This window comes from Girardinichthys multiradiatus, chromosome 23, assembly GCF_021462225.1.
Source record: "Girardinichthys multiradiatus isolate DD_20200921_A chromosome 23, DD_fGirMul_XY1, whole genome shotgun sequence".
Taxonomy (NCBI): Eukaryota; Metazoa; Chordata; class Actinopteri; order Cyprinodontiformes; family Goodeidae; genus Girardinichthys; species Girardinichthys multiradiatus.
In genome coordinates this window covers 16,346,082-16,359,978 of record NC_061815.1, presented here as the reverse complement: position 1 = coordinate 16,359,978, position 13,897 = coordinate 16,346,082, and the positions used below count along the sequence as shown (strand labels likewise).

General features: G+C 40.2%; 1 long non-coding RNA gene across 1 annotated transcript; it reads left to right on the top strand.

The window, feature by feature from the left end:
• Positions 1–200: 200 nt before the first annotated feature.
• Positions 201–2,921, top strand: LOC124860621. Its single transcript, XR_007036405.1, has 5 exons — positions 201–658; positions 770–844; positions 2,364–2,484; positions 2,559–2,782; positions 2,868–2,921. It is a non-coding gene; the product is annotated as an uncharacterized LOC124860621 (long non-coding RNA).
• The last annotated feature ends 10,976 nt before the right edge of the window (positions 2,922–13,897 follow it).

The window sequence follows — 13,897 nt, the reverse complement described above, 5'->3', positions numbered from 1 at the left end:
ATTTTGGGGAGCTTCAGTTTCCTTTTCTTAGCCAACAAGACTAAAACCCAATATAGTCTTCTGTTGCTTAAGCCCTAGTGTCTTGGTAGTTTTAACTGATTTGACCCACATGGAGATCACACTCAGGAGACAGAAAAAGGTTTAACAGTTGATTTTCTTTAAACAGAGACTTCTGGTAATGGACCCAAAACTGGAAATACGCAACCTGTATGGAGAGGGAGGACAGGTAAGTGGATGAATGACCTTAAGGGGAGTCTTGAAATTTGTAGAGAATAGTTTGCTTACAGAAAGGAGCTGGAGGAAACCACCAGAGGGTGAAACGATGCAGAGCCTGGGAGGTCGGTGGATGTTTTTTTGTTGAGGTAGCATTTGTAATCCCTAGATGAAAGGCTTGGATTAACACAGGTTTGAATTGCATTTTCCAGGATTGATGGTTGCCAGACAGAGGTGAGTTTTGCACTTGGTGGTGGACTCTGTTACTCACAGTAGAGGGTGGACTAGGTTTGCGTGCAGGTTGCTTGGAGCTTGGACACAGCCAGCTGGAGCTGGGTAGAACGAGGGAGTTTGGAATCAGAGATACTTAGATCTTGCCAGAGAAGCGACACCGGGACTGGAGCCAAGGTCAGGAAAAAAACCTGAGAAGGAGCATAACAACAAGGTAAATTCTTGGAAACGCTAAGAGTCAGGAAGCAAAGCTTACTTGGCCATTTTAGTTACCACTAATGGCAAACACTCAAAGTACTGACTGCTCGTTCCTTTTAAACCTCAGGACTTGATTGATGATAACCAACACCTGCTGCACACATCTACAAGGAGCCCTGACGCCATCTGGTGACTAAGCACAGTAAGTAGGAAGCAACAAGTCTCCCAGACCCCGACACCAAGTACTTCAGGGCTGGACATGTTATGCCATTAAAGATGGAAGGGTGCATTCCTTAACGGTAACAAGTGGTAATTAGATTTTTTTTTTTGCCTCTGTCATCTCCAACCAGTTTGTCCATTCTCCTCTGACCTCTAACATCAACAAATGTTTTTCAACCACACAACTTCAGCTTAGTGGATACTTTCTCTCTTTGGTTCTCTCTCTAAAAGCCCCAGAGGTCATTTTACTTGAAAATGCCAGTAGATCATCAAATGCTGAAATACTCCAACTACTAGACAGCTTTCAAAGTCACTTAACTACCCTTACTTTCCCATTCCGATGGTTGTTTTGAACATCAGCAAGCCATCTTAACCATGTCTAGACCCTAAAGGTGTTAACCCAGTTGAACAGGTCTACCTAATGAAATGACCATTGAGTGCTGTTCCATTATTGTAGCAGCACTCATTTAGTTTATTTTGTTTATTTCCCCTAATGTACTAATACTAACTTGATAGCAGAGGTATGCACCAAAACTTTATTTTCCTCTTGCTGTTTTGTTCAATCTCATGGAACTGTACTCAACATAACTTCTACAGATATTGTAAGCTATGCCTCCAAGACATACCCAATTTGGCATTAAATTTAGCATTAAATCTGCTAATAAATAATGCACAAAAACTAGCATCAGCTTAAACTCATTCTGATGATGTGCAGTGGGTAGGTTTTAATTTAACATTTTCTGCTTTACAATTTTAGGATGTCCTGCTGTGAGAACTAAGTGTGCACAACACTCACATTTTCCCAGTTTAGATCCGAGCATAGGCATTCCCAACTAATTGTTGTGATATTTTGTGATCTGCTGTAATTAAATGTGCATTAGAATGTGACTTTTCCTTCTTTATAGTGTGGGTAATATTTCTGTAATTTTTCTATACAGTCTTGTTCTTTGCAGTGGATGAATTGCCCTCAGTGAATAAAGAGCCTGTTCTATTTTGGAGAAAGATTGTTCAGTGGAACAGTGGAAACTACTTGTAAGAATATTTCCTGGCAGCAGGCATTTTAATCAGTCTCTGTATGTTCTCTGTAAGCCAGAGTTGAAGATAGAAAAAGAGCAAGAGTAGAAAGGTTCAAAAATGAGCTTGGACCAATTAACTTAACCCTGAAAAGGTGGTGGAGGGAGATAGGGGGGGGATGTACAACAAAAGCAATAGCTGGAAAAGACCGAAGTAATGATTGAAAAAAAGATCAATGCTGTCCTGCCATCTTAGTTATAAAATATGGTTGATGAGGGTATGGTAAACATAATTAGTAAATACTTTGGTAATCTATGTAGAGTACAGTTAAATTAAAATCAAATCACAATTTATCTGGATATTAAATATTTGTTACGTCTTCATGGCATTTCCCACCTGTTATGTCGCACCAACAATATGCACTAGACTACAGTGTGTTAGGATTGTGTTCTGTTGGAGGACTTGTTTGTTGTTTCCTTACCTTCCAGAGTCAGAGTGGCAGGGGCGGAGCCTTCTTCACACACCTGACCTGGATCCTGCTGATGAGTGCAGCTGGCATTTAAGCTCTAGGATGTGATCCATTCCTTGTCGGATTATTCAGTGACACTGGTACTGAATGAGACAGGCGACAATCGACCTTTGAGAAATTCTTGAGTAATCTTGTGTTTTTGTGTTTTCTTAAGGACACTTTGTGAAGTCTGGAACTCACCTTTTGCTGGAGCTTAAGGACTCTTGGATGTGGACTCACTCTCCTGGAAACTCTCACCTGAAGGTCAACAATCTTCTGTCCTGCCACTCTCCCTCTCTCTCTCGGACCTGTAACACAAACTTACCCCGAAAACGGAATCACTTACCTCCTGGATATCTTGTGCCTCCTCCTCAGAGCTTACCTTCCTCCCAAGAGCCTGTAAGAAAGAAAGATACATTCTCCTCTTCATACTCACTTATACTCCTATGGATTATTCATTTAACATCTTCCTATTCCCTTGCAGGATGAATCAACTTCCATCATTTCCTTTTGTAAATAAACTTCACTTAAACTTTTCATCAGTCTCTGCCTCATTGTTCTTGTTTTGCCTGTACTTGGGTACTCCTCCTGTTACAACTCAACACAATGCGCTTGATAAAAACAAAGAACAATGTAAAAACAACACTTTTTTTAAAAACTTTTTTTAATAGTCTATTCCCAATTATGGATCAGCTCCTCCGAGGCCATGGTACTGGACCGGAAAAAGGTGGCTTGTCCTCTTCAGGTTGGAGGGGAGTTCCTGCCTCAAGTGGAGGAGTTTAAGTATCTCGGGGTCTTGTTCACGAGTGAGGGAAGAATGGAGCGGGAGATCGACAGACGGATTGGTGCGGCTGCCGCAGTAATGGGGGCACTGTGCCGGTCCGTTGTGGTGAAGAGAGAGCTGAGCCGAAAAGCAAAGCTCTCAATTTACCGGTCGGTCTACGTTCCTACCCTCACCTATGGCCATGAACTTTGGGTCATGACCGAAAGAACGAGATCCCGGATACAAGTGGCTGAAATGAGCTTCCTCCGTAGGGTGGCCGGGCACTCCCTTAGAGATAGGGTGAGGAGCTCGGCCATTAGGGAGGGGCTCGGAGTAGAGCCACTGCTCCTCCACATCGAGAGGAGCCAGTTGAGGTGGCTCGGGCATCTATACCGGATGCCTCCTGGACGTCTTCCTCGGGAGGTGTTCCAGGCACGTCCCAGGGGACGGCCCAGGACACGCTGGAGGGACTATGTCTCTCGGCTGGCCTGGGAACGCCTTGGGCTCCCCCTGGAGGAACTGGAGGAGGTGTCTGGAGAGAGGGACGTCTGGGTGTCTCTACTGAGTCTGCTGCCCCCGCGACCCGGTCCCGGATAAGCGGAAGATGACGAGTACGAGTATTCCCAATTATCTCAAGCGAAGACGTTTAGGATCCTTAAAGACCGGGGTTTAGCCCAGGCCAGAAATATTTGACTTTTAACACAGATGTATATATTTTTTTAGAATTTTTATATTAAAAACAAAAAAAAAAAAAAAATTGCCAGACCTTCAATCAGTACAACTCAGTTTATTACCTCTGCCAAGGGGATTATGTTTTTTTTGTGGCAATACTGGCCTTCACTTTGAATATCAACTGACAGGAAATAGGTTGGAGAGAAAGAGTGAAGATATGCAGCAAAGGTCAACTGGGTAGGCCTTGAACCCATGACAGGCTGCATCGAGGACTAAGGCCTCTGTAAATGGGTTGCGTGCTCTACCTGCACCACAGTCGGTTATGATTTTGTTGGCGTTGATATTTCTGGCTGTCTGTCTGTCTGCAAAATATTGCAAAAAGTTATAAACAGATTTGGATGAAACCTTCAGACAAGGTGTGTATCAGGACAAGGAAAAGATGATCAGATTTTGGTGGTGATGTGGAGCACCATCTGGATGTTGAATTTTTTTTGAAGGATTCTTTATCATTGCCAGACCATGGTGCAACAACTTGGAATTTCCACGTGGTTCATCACGCTGTTAGCAGCTGATATACAGTGGCCAGAAGTGACCTAGAATATGACTTGTCAGTCAGGAAAAAGCTGACGTGTCATTGACCATATTGCCTTGGTGAAGGTTTGTGCTCTTTGGGTACTTTTCTATTTTCATATAGTGCCAATTTCCAACACGTTATCTCAAGGCACATTACAAAAAAAACTAATTCAGTCAAATCATAAAAACAGATTCCAAGTCAAGAGCTTACATTCCAAATTGATCCTTGTTATAAAACAATTCAGTTAAGTTCAGTTTTAGGAAAACCCAACAGTGTCATGACACATATTTTGTCATTAACTTTGCAGCATCCCCTCATATTGAGCAAGCATGTAGCGACAGCAGAAATGAAAACTCCCTTTTAACAGAAAAACAAAAACCAACCGCAGAAGTTGGCTCAGTCTGAGTGGCCATCTTCTATTACCAACTGAGGGTTTGAGAAGCCAGAGCAGAACTTTAAAGGACTGTAAGAAAGTTTTACACTTCAAAAGACGATTGAAAAAAGTGATTCAAGATGTTTTGAAATGTATGCTTTTCCATTTCTGGTATTTTTACAGCTATTTTTTTCTTATTAGCTATTTATTTTTATAATTATCTGCTCTAAGAGAAGAAATTCTCACTGTTTGCATACATGATAAAAGTCCCAGACCACTTTCATAGGATGATCTGGAAATAAAAACGTCCAAACTGATTCTTTAAAGGAAGTTGTTCTGCTGTTACTAAAGCAATAGTAGAAAACGTTTTTCCTTCATCATCATTTGCCGCATTACTAATAAATTGTTCAGAACTAAGCAACTCACACAAGTAGACATAGATACATATTTTAACAATGTAAAATTTAATTCAAGAAAATAATTATACAATTAGGCAATCTTTGAATATTATATTTTATTCAAGAAAAATATTGCTATGCTTGGGACTTTCGTCTTTTATTTCAATTGCTCATGCTCAAAAGTAGACACAAGGGCTAAGAATTTTCCATTAGGAGTATTATTGAAGTACCTGTGCTTCACTTTGTCTAGAGACTTGATCACTGGTATTTCAAGTGGGACTAAGAGGACCCAGAGAAAGAATATAGAAAGTTTTATTTTCTAACATTACATAAACTACGACATACCACTCTTTCTTTCTTTCAAATGTGCTAATTTAATGTTAGTTTTAACAAGAAAAGGATTTTGCCCTCACCTAAATATGTAAAATAAAAGAGTAGAGGCTGGCTTCTCTAAAATTATTTAAGAGTGACAGATGGTTATTTATGAAAACAGTAAGCAAGATAAGGTGGAGATTGCGCTACAATAAAAAGCTAAATGTAAACTCTATGTGTTGATGTCAAATGATGTGTTTATGAGGCTATTACATGACACCATGGGTTATGATTTCCCTTTCTTTATCTCAAAACACCTCTGTAGAATCTAGTTAAAAAAAAGGGAGTGTAAATTAAATCTGCAGTGCATCCAGGAATTAGATATGTGAATTTTGTAACTAGAAAACAGCAGAATGTAATACCTTCACATATGGCACACAATCAGTGCAAGTTGCTTAATACATTAAAAGGGGTTGTGACAAAGGATTGCTGACATTGTTGTCATTGAACATCTGTTATGTTTTGCCACTCTCAATTGGCTTGATTGCAATGCTAAAAAAATATGACAGAATATTAATTCAACTGTCGGTGTTGGAGTAATATTCAATGTGAATATTCAGTATTTAGAATATTGTATGTCAATCTCGGTAAAGACAAGATATACTGTATGAAAGAGATAACTCAAATGTTTTTTGGTTTTTTTTATCTCAGTTTCTGCCAGATAGTCATACAATAAACTCAAACTGATCAAATTTCAAAGGCGCTTTTCAACTCAAAACCGAACAACTCTTATTTGTTACTCAAACTATAAACAAAAAGGAGATTGGACATTGGAAACAGGAGAAAAAGGAATTGAAGAAATTGTAAATGATAACGTAGCGCACCCAGCGTCCCAGAAGTTCTACAAATACACATGTACAAATGTGCTTCTATGTGGCTTAAACAGCATTTACCAGAGCAAACATCTACATGCATTACATCCTGTATGTGTTGTGCATGACTGTTGCGAATAAACCAGCAGATAAGGCCTTCTGGGAAGTAAAGGTTGTGTAAAGCATCTCCAGACTGACTTTGGAGGTAAATAGCAGAAGGGATTTGACCTTTCCAAAGACAAAGAATACAGTTGAAACATAAGAAAACTGCATATTAAATAAAAGTGTCAGAATCTTTTTACATCTTTCACATCTTTTGTGAAATTTGTTAAGCTACAGTATCAATTTACCAGTTCTCCACGATAGAAACACTAATGCAAGAATGTAAACTTCTATGTCATTCTAAAAGTTACTCATGCTTTTTAAAGCATTATGATATGATCTGCATAAAACATTGCACAATACCTTTGGAAATATACAGTGAAAATAATAACTACCTGTTGTACAGTCCTTTGAAAGCAATTGCAAGTTAAAAATGCAATTTAATATGCTGCATTTCAGTCAATTATCAGGCAGTTTTGTTCTGTAACGATTTTATGCTTTCTTCCTTTTTTGTCACACTTAAATCTTTCAGATCATCAAACAAATTTTAAAAGCAGGCAAAGATTACCTGAGCAAATATGTTGTGTTGTACTATTGCTATTTAATAGGAATTACAAAAAACACATCATAGACCATTTGTCTTTTGTTTTGTTTTTACAAATTTATATTTCACACTGACTAGAAAAGAGCATCAACTGAGCAACTTAGGAACTCAGCTAACATCTCAGTTAACGCCTCACATCCTGGACAGAAACTGTTTATACTGTTGTGTCAGATCAGTGGTACAGATCACTAATGACAAATACTACAGGGACAGTTTTTTTCCCCCATGTTGTCCTTCCCCTGAACACAGTGAATACCTCACAGCCAGATTAGTCAGCTACTCTGGCTGTGAAATTGCACAGCGTAGCGTGCACTGGTTAAATGCCTGTATGATCCCCAAATCAGTGATCAGGCCAGGTGATGCTTCCTTCAATAAGCAGATTCAGGTATACAGGTATGGGTGTCTAGGGTTCCACAAATCAGAATATACAAATCAGACACATTATTATTTAATGTAATCACAACTTCTCATATCAGTAGATTACATAGAATATTACAGTCACATGCTGTATTGTTAGCCTAACTAAGATGCCTAAAGGACATTATTTGTAGCCTAAACAATGTTTGGTAACAAATGAAATATACCATTTTATAATTTTTCCAGTCCTGTGTTTCAATCACTTATGCTGTGGAGCTCAAGTTAGAGAAAGGCAACTAAATATAATAAAAATCACCAACTAAAGGTAAAAACAGCTTTGTTAGCAATATCTCCTATTAAGTTAAAAGAGAACAGAAAATGCCCAGAAAAAAACAAACCTAATTAAGAAATAATTCTTATAGAACAGTACAAAAAACTCACCACTCTTATGGACCCAACCCGCAAAGATGCTGCATAAACTGCATTCAAACTCGGCTTCTGATGATTCTCTCTGCTTACTTGAACACCCTTTGTTCATTACTTCTTAACATTACAAACAAACCGACCTTGCCCCTAGTGACGTTATCATGCATTCTGTAGCTTTACATTATCATAAAATTTAAAATAAAGGCAAATAAACAAGATAATGTGTGCCACAGTTATATGCAAAGCCATCCAAACAAGTGGAGTCAGCCTGAGAGCTAAAATACCACATGCATGCATGGTGTAAATATACATATAGATGGTTTGCTTTTGTTTCAAAGCGAACATATTGGACCCAGCAAGATAACTGACAGACACCATTGGACTTTCATCATACAAAAAGGCTAAACAAATTAATTGGTCTCACAACCTGGATTGGGGTTGGTATGGATTGGATGTTTCCTTCGATAAATGAAACTATAATTTGAAAACTGTTTTTGGGTTTACTTAGGTTATTTGTGTCTGATTTTATAATCAGTTTGATGACCTAAAACATTTAAGTGTGACAAAAAAGAAATCTATAAGAAGGGAAAAACTTTTTCGCAACACCGTTAATGTGAGCACAAAGAATACTAAGGAAGCAAACAGATTTAAATTAGCTGGCAAGGGGACCAGATTGCAATTTCTATTATAATGCTAAATGATGCATGACTTGTGCATGACTGCACACATTTAAATTTTGGGGGAAATTTTTATAAGTGCAAATGTTCTTATTGGTGTAAATTTAGCTCAGTGTTCAAGTAGTGAATAATCAACAGGAATTAAATCAGTTTTAATCTGTCTAAACTGAACTCTGAGCCAGTTCTTGTGAAGTGTGAACTTGTAGAACATCCATAATGATACATTCAGATGACTTTTTTCACTCCAGTTAACACAAATGCTTTGTGTTCTCTTGGCTTAACATTGTACATTTTGCTTCCAACACCAATTTCAGCTCAACCAGCTGGTTGGGTGCATCAGAGCTAGAACAGCACCAACAATGATTCTCCAAAAAAACAAAAGTAGAACAACCAACTAAAGTATTCTTTTCAGCTACCCCATATAGGCCTTCCAAGGTAGGCTGTGCAGTGTGATATCCTGATAATTGGAATGATCTCTGCAGTCCACCTTTTTTAAATATGACAACCACTAAGAGCTGGTCAACGAGGTTTGTGATGCTGCTCCATAATGGACTGTTTTAAAGGCTGAGTTACCGCTTTCAACAGGGAGATTCAGGGACAGCCCAGTCAAGTCAATAGGGTGTTTTGTGTTCTAAAACTCTAAGTGGCAGTGAAACTCCATTGTCTGGAGAGACATAAGAAAAACAAAACAGATAAAAGCAGCCTCCATTTCCATAACAAAACATTTCTTAACCTTTTATATATGGGCCTTAATCTAATATACTGTGCCTTTCAAAAGCATGCATAAAACTTCAACCTTTTCATATTTTGCTTGTCACAATCATATTCTTCACAATGGTTTACTGGGATTTCATGTGTTAGTCCAACTGAATGTAGTTACTAATAGTGAGAGGGAAGTAAAAAATACATGGTTTTCTACAGTTTTTACAAACAGAAATCAAAAAAGCGTGGCATGCATTTCTATTCAGCCCCATAAGTAAATATTATGTAGAACCCAATTTTACTGCTGTTACAGCTGTAGGTATTTGGGGGTTTGTCTTTTCCAGGTTTTCACATCTAGAGAATTAAATTCTTGACCATTCTTTAAAGCTAAGTTAGAGCATCTGTGACTATCAAAGGTCGACCCAAGGAGACCCACAGCCGGAACCTCAGGGTCACATGCTGGAATGGCTGGGGCTTTCGATTGAGGAGCTGTGGAAGGTGACACCGGCTGCGAAAAAGCTCAGGAGGCCTATAGCAGGAACCTTGTGTTGAGTTGGATTTTTGACTGACGGGACTGTTATGGCTGTGGTTACTAACGATTAGTACACTGCTGCAATGGACGACAAATAGGATGAGGAATAGGTGATGGAGAATGAAGCTGCAACCAAGGCGGAGGTGGCTTGTCAAATATCTCCAATGCAGCCTGCTGGTCCCACTCCGCCTCCTCCAACAGCTCCATAAGTCCCATTGAGTGTAGCAGAGAATGCCATTCCCAAATCAGATGCTAAAGGTCCATGAAAACACTCGATCACTCCTACTTTGAACAGGGCTTAGCCACAGGGTCATGTAGACATTCACAGTCTCTTCTACTATTCAAAAAGGCAATTCAGTAAATAGGTCTGCTGTGATCCGTAGCTGGATTCTTCTGTCATGTTTAGTGTTTTACTTGACCCAAATGCAGGCAGAATTAGAGCCAGAGAGGTGATGGGTTTTTAAAAATGAAACATAAATACTTACAATTCTGTCACAAAGAGAACAGAATATGGAACCTGTGTGAAAGTAACAGAAAAATCCAGCAATGATCAATGCAACCAGGGAGCTTATAGACTGAGGCAGGAGTGGAAAATTACATAAGAACCAGATGAGCTAATCAGAAAAAATGCAGAACAGCTGTGGCAAAATGAGAGTAGGAAAACTGAGGGAGGGTGACTTATTAATACAAAGTATGTATGAACTAAGAGTCAAAATGATCTACAAACTAGTAGGGAAAAGCCTAAAAATAACATAAGAGAATAAACGAAAATGCATAGAGGTAAGAACACAACAAAAAATAAACTAAACACAAATGAATGTACAGATATGGCAAAACTCTGATGACATTAATAAACAATTGAATATGGTAAGACCCTAATGGCAATAATAAACCCAAAAATGAATAGAATAGAAATGTCCTTTATTGTCCCACTGTTAGGAAATTCAGGTGTACCAACAGCAAATAAAAGGCAGACAGAAGCAGGAAGATACAGACATAGGTAAAAAATAAAAAAATAACAACAGATTGTACTGTAAGGGATAATTTACCACATAAGAAAAATAAACTTCGGGGGCCAGTGGATTTCGTCTCTTCTTTTTGCGGATGACGTGGTCCTGCTGGCCCCCTCTAGCCAAGACCTACAGCATGCGCGGTTCGCAGTCGAGTGTGAAGCGGCTGGGATGAGGATCAGCTCCTCCAAGTCCGAGGCCATGGTTCTCGACCGGAAAAGGGTGGCTTGTCCTCTTCAGGTTGGAGGGGAGTTCCTGCCTCAAGTGGAGGAGTTTAAGTATCTCGGGGTCTTGTTCACGAGTGAGGGAAGAATGGAGCGGGAGATCGACAGACGGATCGGTGCAGCTGCCACAGTAATGGGGGCGCTGTGCTGGTCCGTTGTGGTGAAGAGAGAGCTGAGCCGAAAAGTAAAGCTCTCAATTTACTGGTCGGTCTACGTTCCTACCCTCACCTATGGCCATGAACTTTGGGTCATGACCGAAAGAACGAGATCCCGGATACAAGCGGCTGAAATGAGCTTCCTCCGTAGGGCACTCCCTTAGAGATAGTGTGAGGAGCTCGGCCATCCGGGAGGGGCTCGGAGTAGAGCCGCTACTCCTCCACATCGAGAGGAACCAGTTGAGGTGGCTCGGGCATCTATACCGGATGCCTCCTGGACGCCTTCCTCGGGAGGTGTTCCAGGCACGTCCCACCGGGAGGAGGCCCAGGGGACGGCCCAGGACACGCTGGAGGGACTATGTCTCTCGGCTGGCCTGGGAACGCCTTGGGCTCCCCCTGGAGGAACTGGAGGAGGTGTCTGGAGAGAGGGACGTCTGGGCGCCTCTGCTGAGTCTGCTGCCCCCGCGACCCGGTCCCGGATAAGCAGAAGACGAGTGCAAGAAAAATAAACTGTACAGTTATTAAAAATAGAATACTCAGGTTAAAATAAATGTGCAACTGAGTAGTGTGATTAAAAAAATTACAAAATGTGCAAATAACAGCAGGGGTTAAAACACTTATTGAGATTGTTAGAAGGAGTTGTGGTTATAAACTAACAGCTGCTTGTAGTAAGGATCTGCGATTACACTATGTTGTGCACCTAGAATGCAGCAGTCTGTTACTGTAGGAGCTCTCTAGTTCTGCAACAGCTTCATGCTTGGGGTGGGATCGAATGCAAATCTAGTGTGGGACCACTGTCTTTTCAGTGTTACTCGAAGCTTTTATGAGTCTTCTGACAAGCCAGTTTTTATCTAATTTCTTTGTGGTTGCTATTCATTAGCTTTATACTTGATATATTATTTTCTTTCAGGAGTTTTGTCAGACTACAGCTAATTTAAATACGTATACACATAGCATTTAGAACTCCAGGGGTCAGTTTTATCATGGCTAAACACTGCCTAAATATCTAATAATAAATACTAAAATTGGCAACATCATCTTTGGAGTAATTATCTTCACCACCTGTTAAAGATCCCCCCGAAAAACAAGAATTCATGCAAAAGAGGTTTAGCTGGCATTGTGCCTTCAGTTTCTAAAACCCTGTTCCCGTGTAATTTTGGACCTACGTCCTGTGTCTGAGTCTTGGTGACAAGTTTCTCCACATATCCCACAGAGAACCGCTTTCTCTCTCACACGCAAGCATTTTCTGTCAAACTGCCTCATCCTTCCTGTCTGTCATTTTCCTTTCTCTCTCTGATGAGCACACATGCTCTCTCTCACACACACACCTCAGACCCCTGTGGGCCCTGTTTAGAGCATTACTTTCTTTGTCAGTGAGGAGCCACAGTGAAGTTGTTGATCCTAAGGGAAGATAGGCCAATTTAACCCTCGCCGTATCACTTGTGCTCTCATTCCCTCTTCCTCTCTCCCAAAATTTCTCATGTCCCTGCTGACTTGTTTGTCCCAGTGGTGTTTACCTCCTCCTACTCTCCAGGCTTGGCTCGACTTGGCTCAGCGTCCACCTTGACAGTAAGGCCATTATTTTTCTTTCTCACTTGTATCCTCTCTTCTCACCTTCTCCTCTTTTACTTTCTATCTCTTCCCCTCAGTCGCACCCATCTGCTTTTTTCTTTTTGGACCCTAATTGGCTCGGTACTTCCCCCCTGTCATCTCCAGTGTTTCTTTGAATGCTGCAGTGAGCCCAGCAGGGGACAGGAGAATGTGCAAGGCCCCCTGCTCTAACAGAGTCCAATGATTGTTCTCATCTTTATTTACACTATGTGCTTCCTCATTTGCACCTAAAGACAGGGGGTTAACATCATGTTGTATGCAGTCAAGCATCCATAATCAATCAAAACAATATGACCAGTGACATAAGAGTGCTTTACTCATAAAGTAAAGCTCTCTTGAGGACATCTGTATGTTGAAAATCAACTGGATACAACTTTGAAAGGAAATACATACTGAAAATCCTCTAAAAGATTCACCAGTGCATGAGTGATGAGTGCCTGCATAGTGCACATAACCTACGCAAATGTGCTATACCTGCTAGGATGCACCTCCTCAGTTTCAAAATGTTCGATATGGCTACAATAGCTAATTGTGGAACTGGATTAAGAGAGATGATTAATAAGCATTAGAACATCCTTTCAGGGGTTAAACAGCAAAAATCAGAAAGATCGCCACCGGTGACAAACTCAAAAATGAATGTCTCAGGCAGCAGAAACCCTATGTACAAAAAGAAGACCAGGTGAAACTTTCCACTAACAGATTGAAGAAGTATTTATTTATTTATTTATTATTATTATTATTTATTTATATTTATTTCTTTATTATTTATTAAATATTTTTAAGTTAGACCAATTCCTAGAGGTGCATGGACCAAAGACAAGTGAAGGCACACTATTTTATGCATCACAGAAGCAGTCTCGTAGCACAAGAGCAATAAAGGATGGATTCTTCCACAACAGCCCGGACGTGTCATTTAGGCTGTCCAAAGATGGCTCTGAAACAGTCCAACACATCATAGTTGAGTGCACTGGCAGACCAAAGGTACATGAAATGCCATAACCAAGTGGCTGGACAGTGTACAGCAATCTGTGCTGAGTATGAATTCAGAATACAGAAGGTGATCTCATTCTGAGACTAACAAGACAACATATATTCACTCACAACACAAATCAAGAAGATATAGACATTATTCTAATTAATTAGTAGGAAA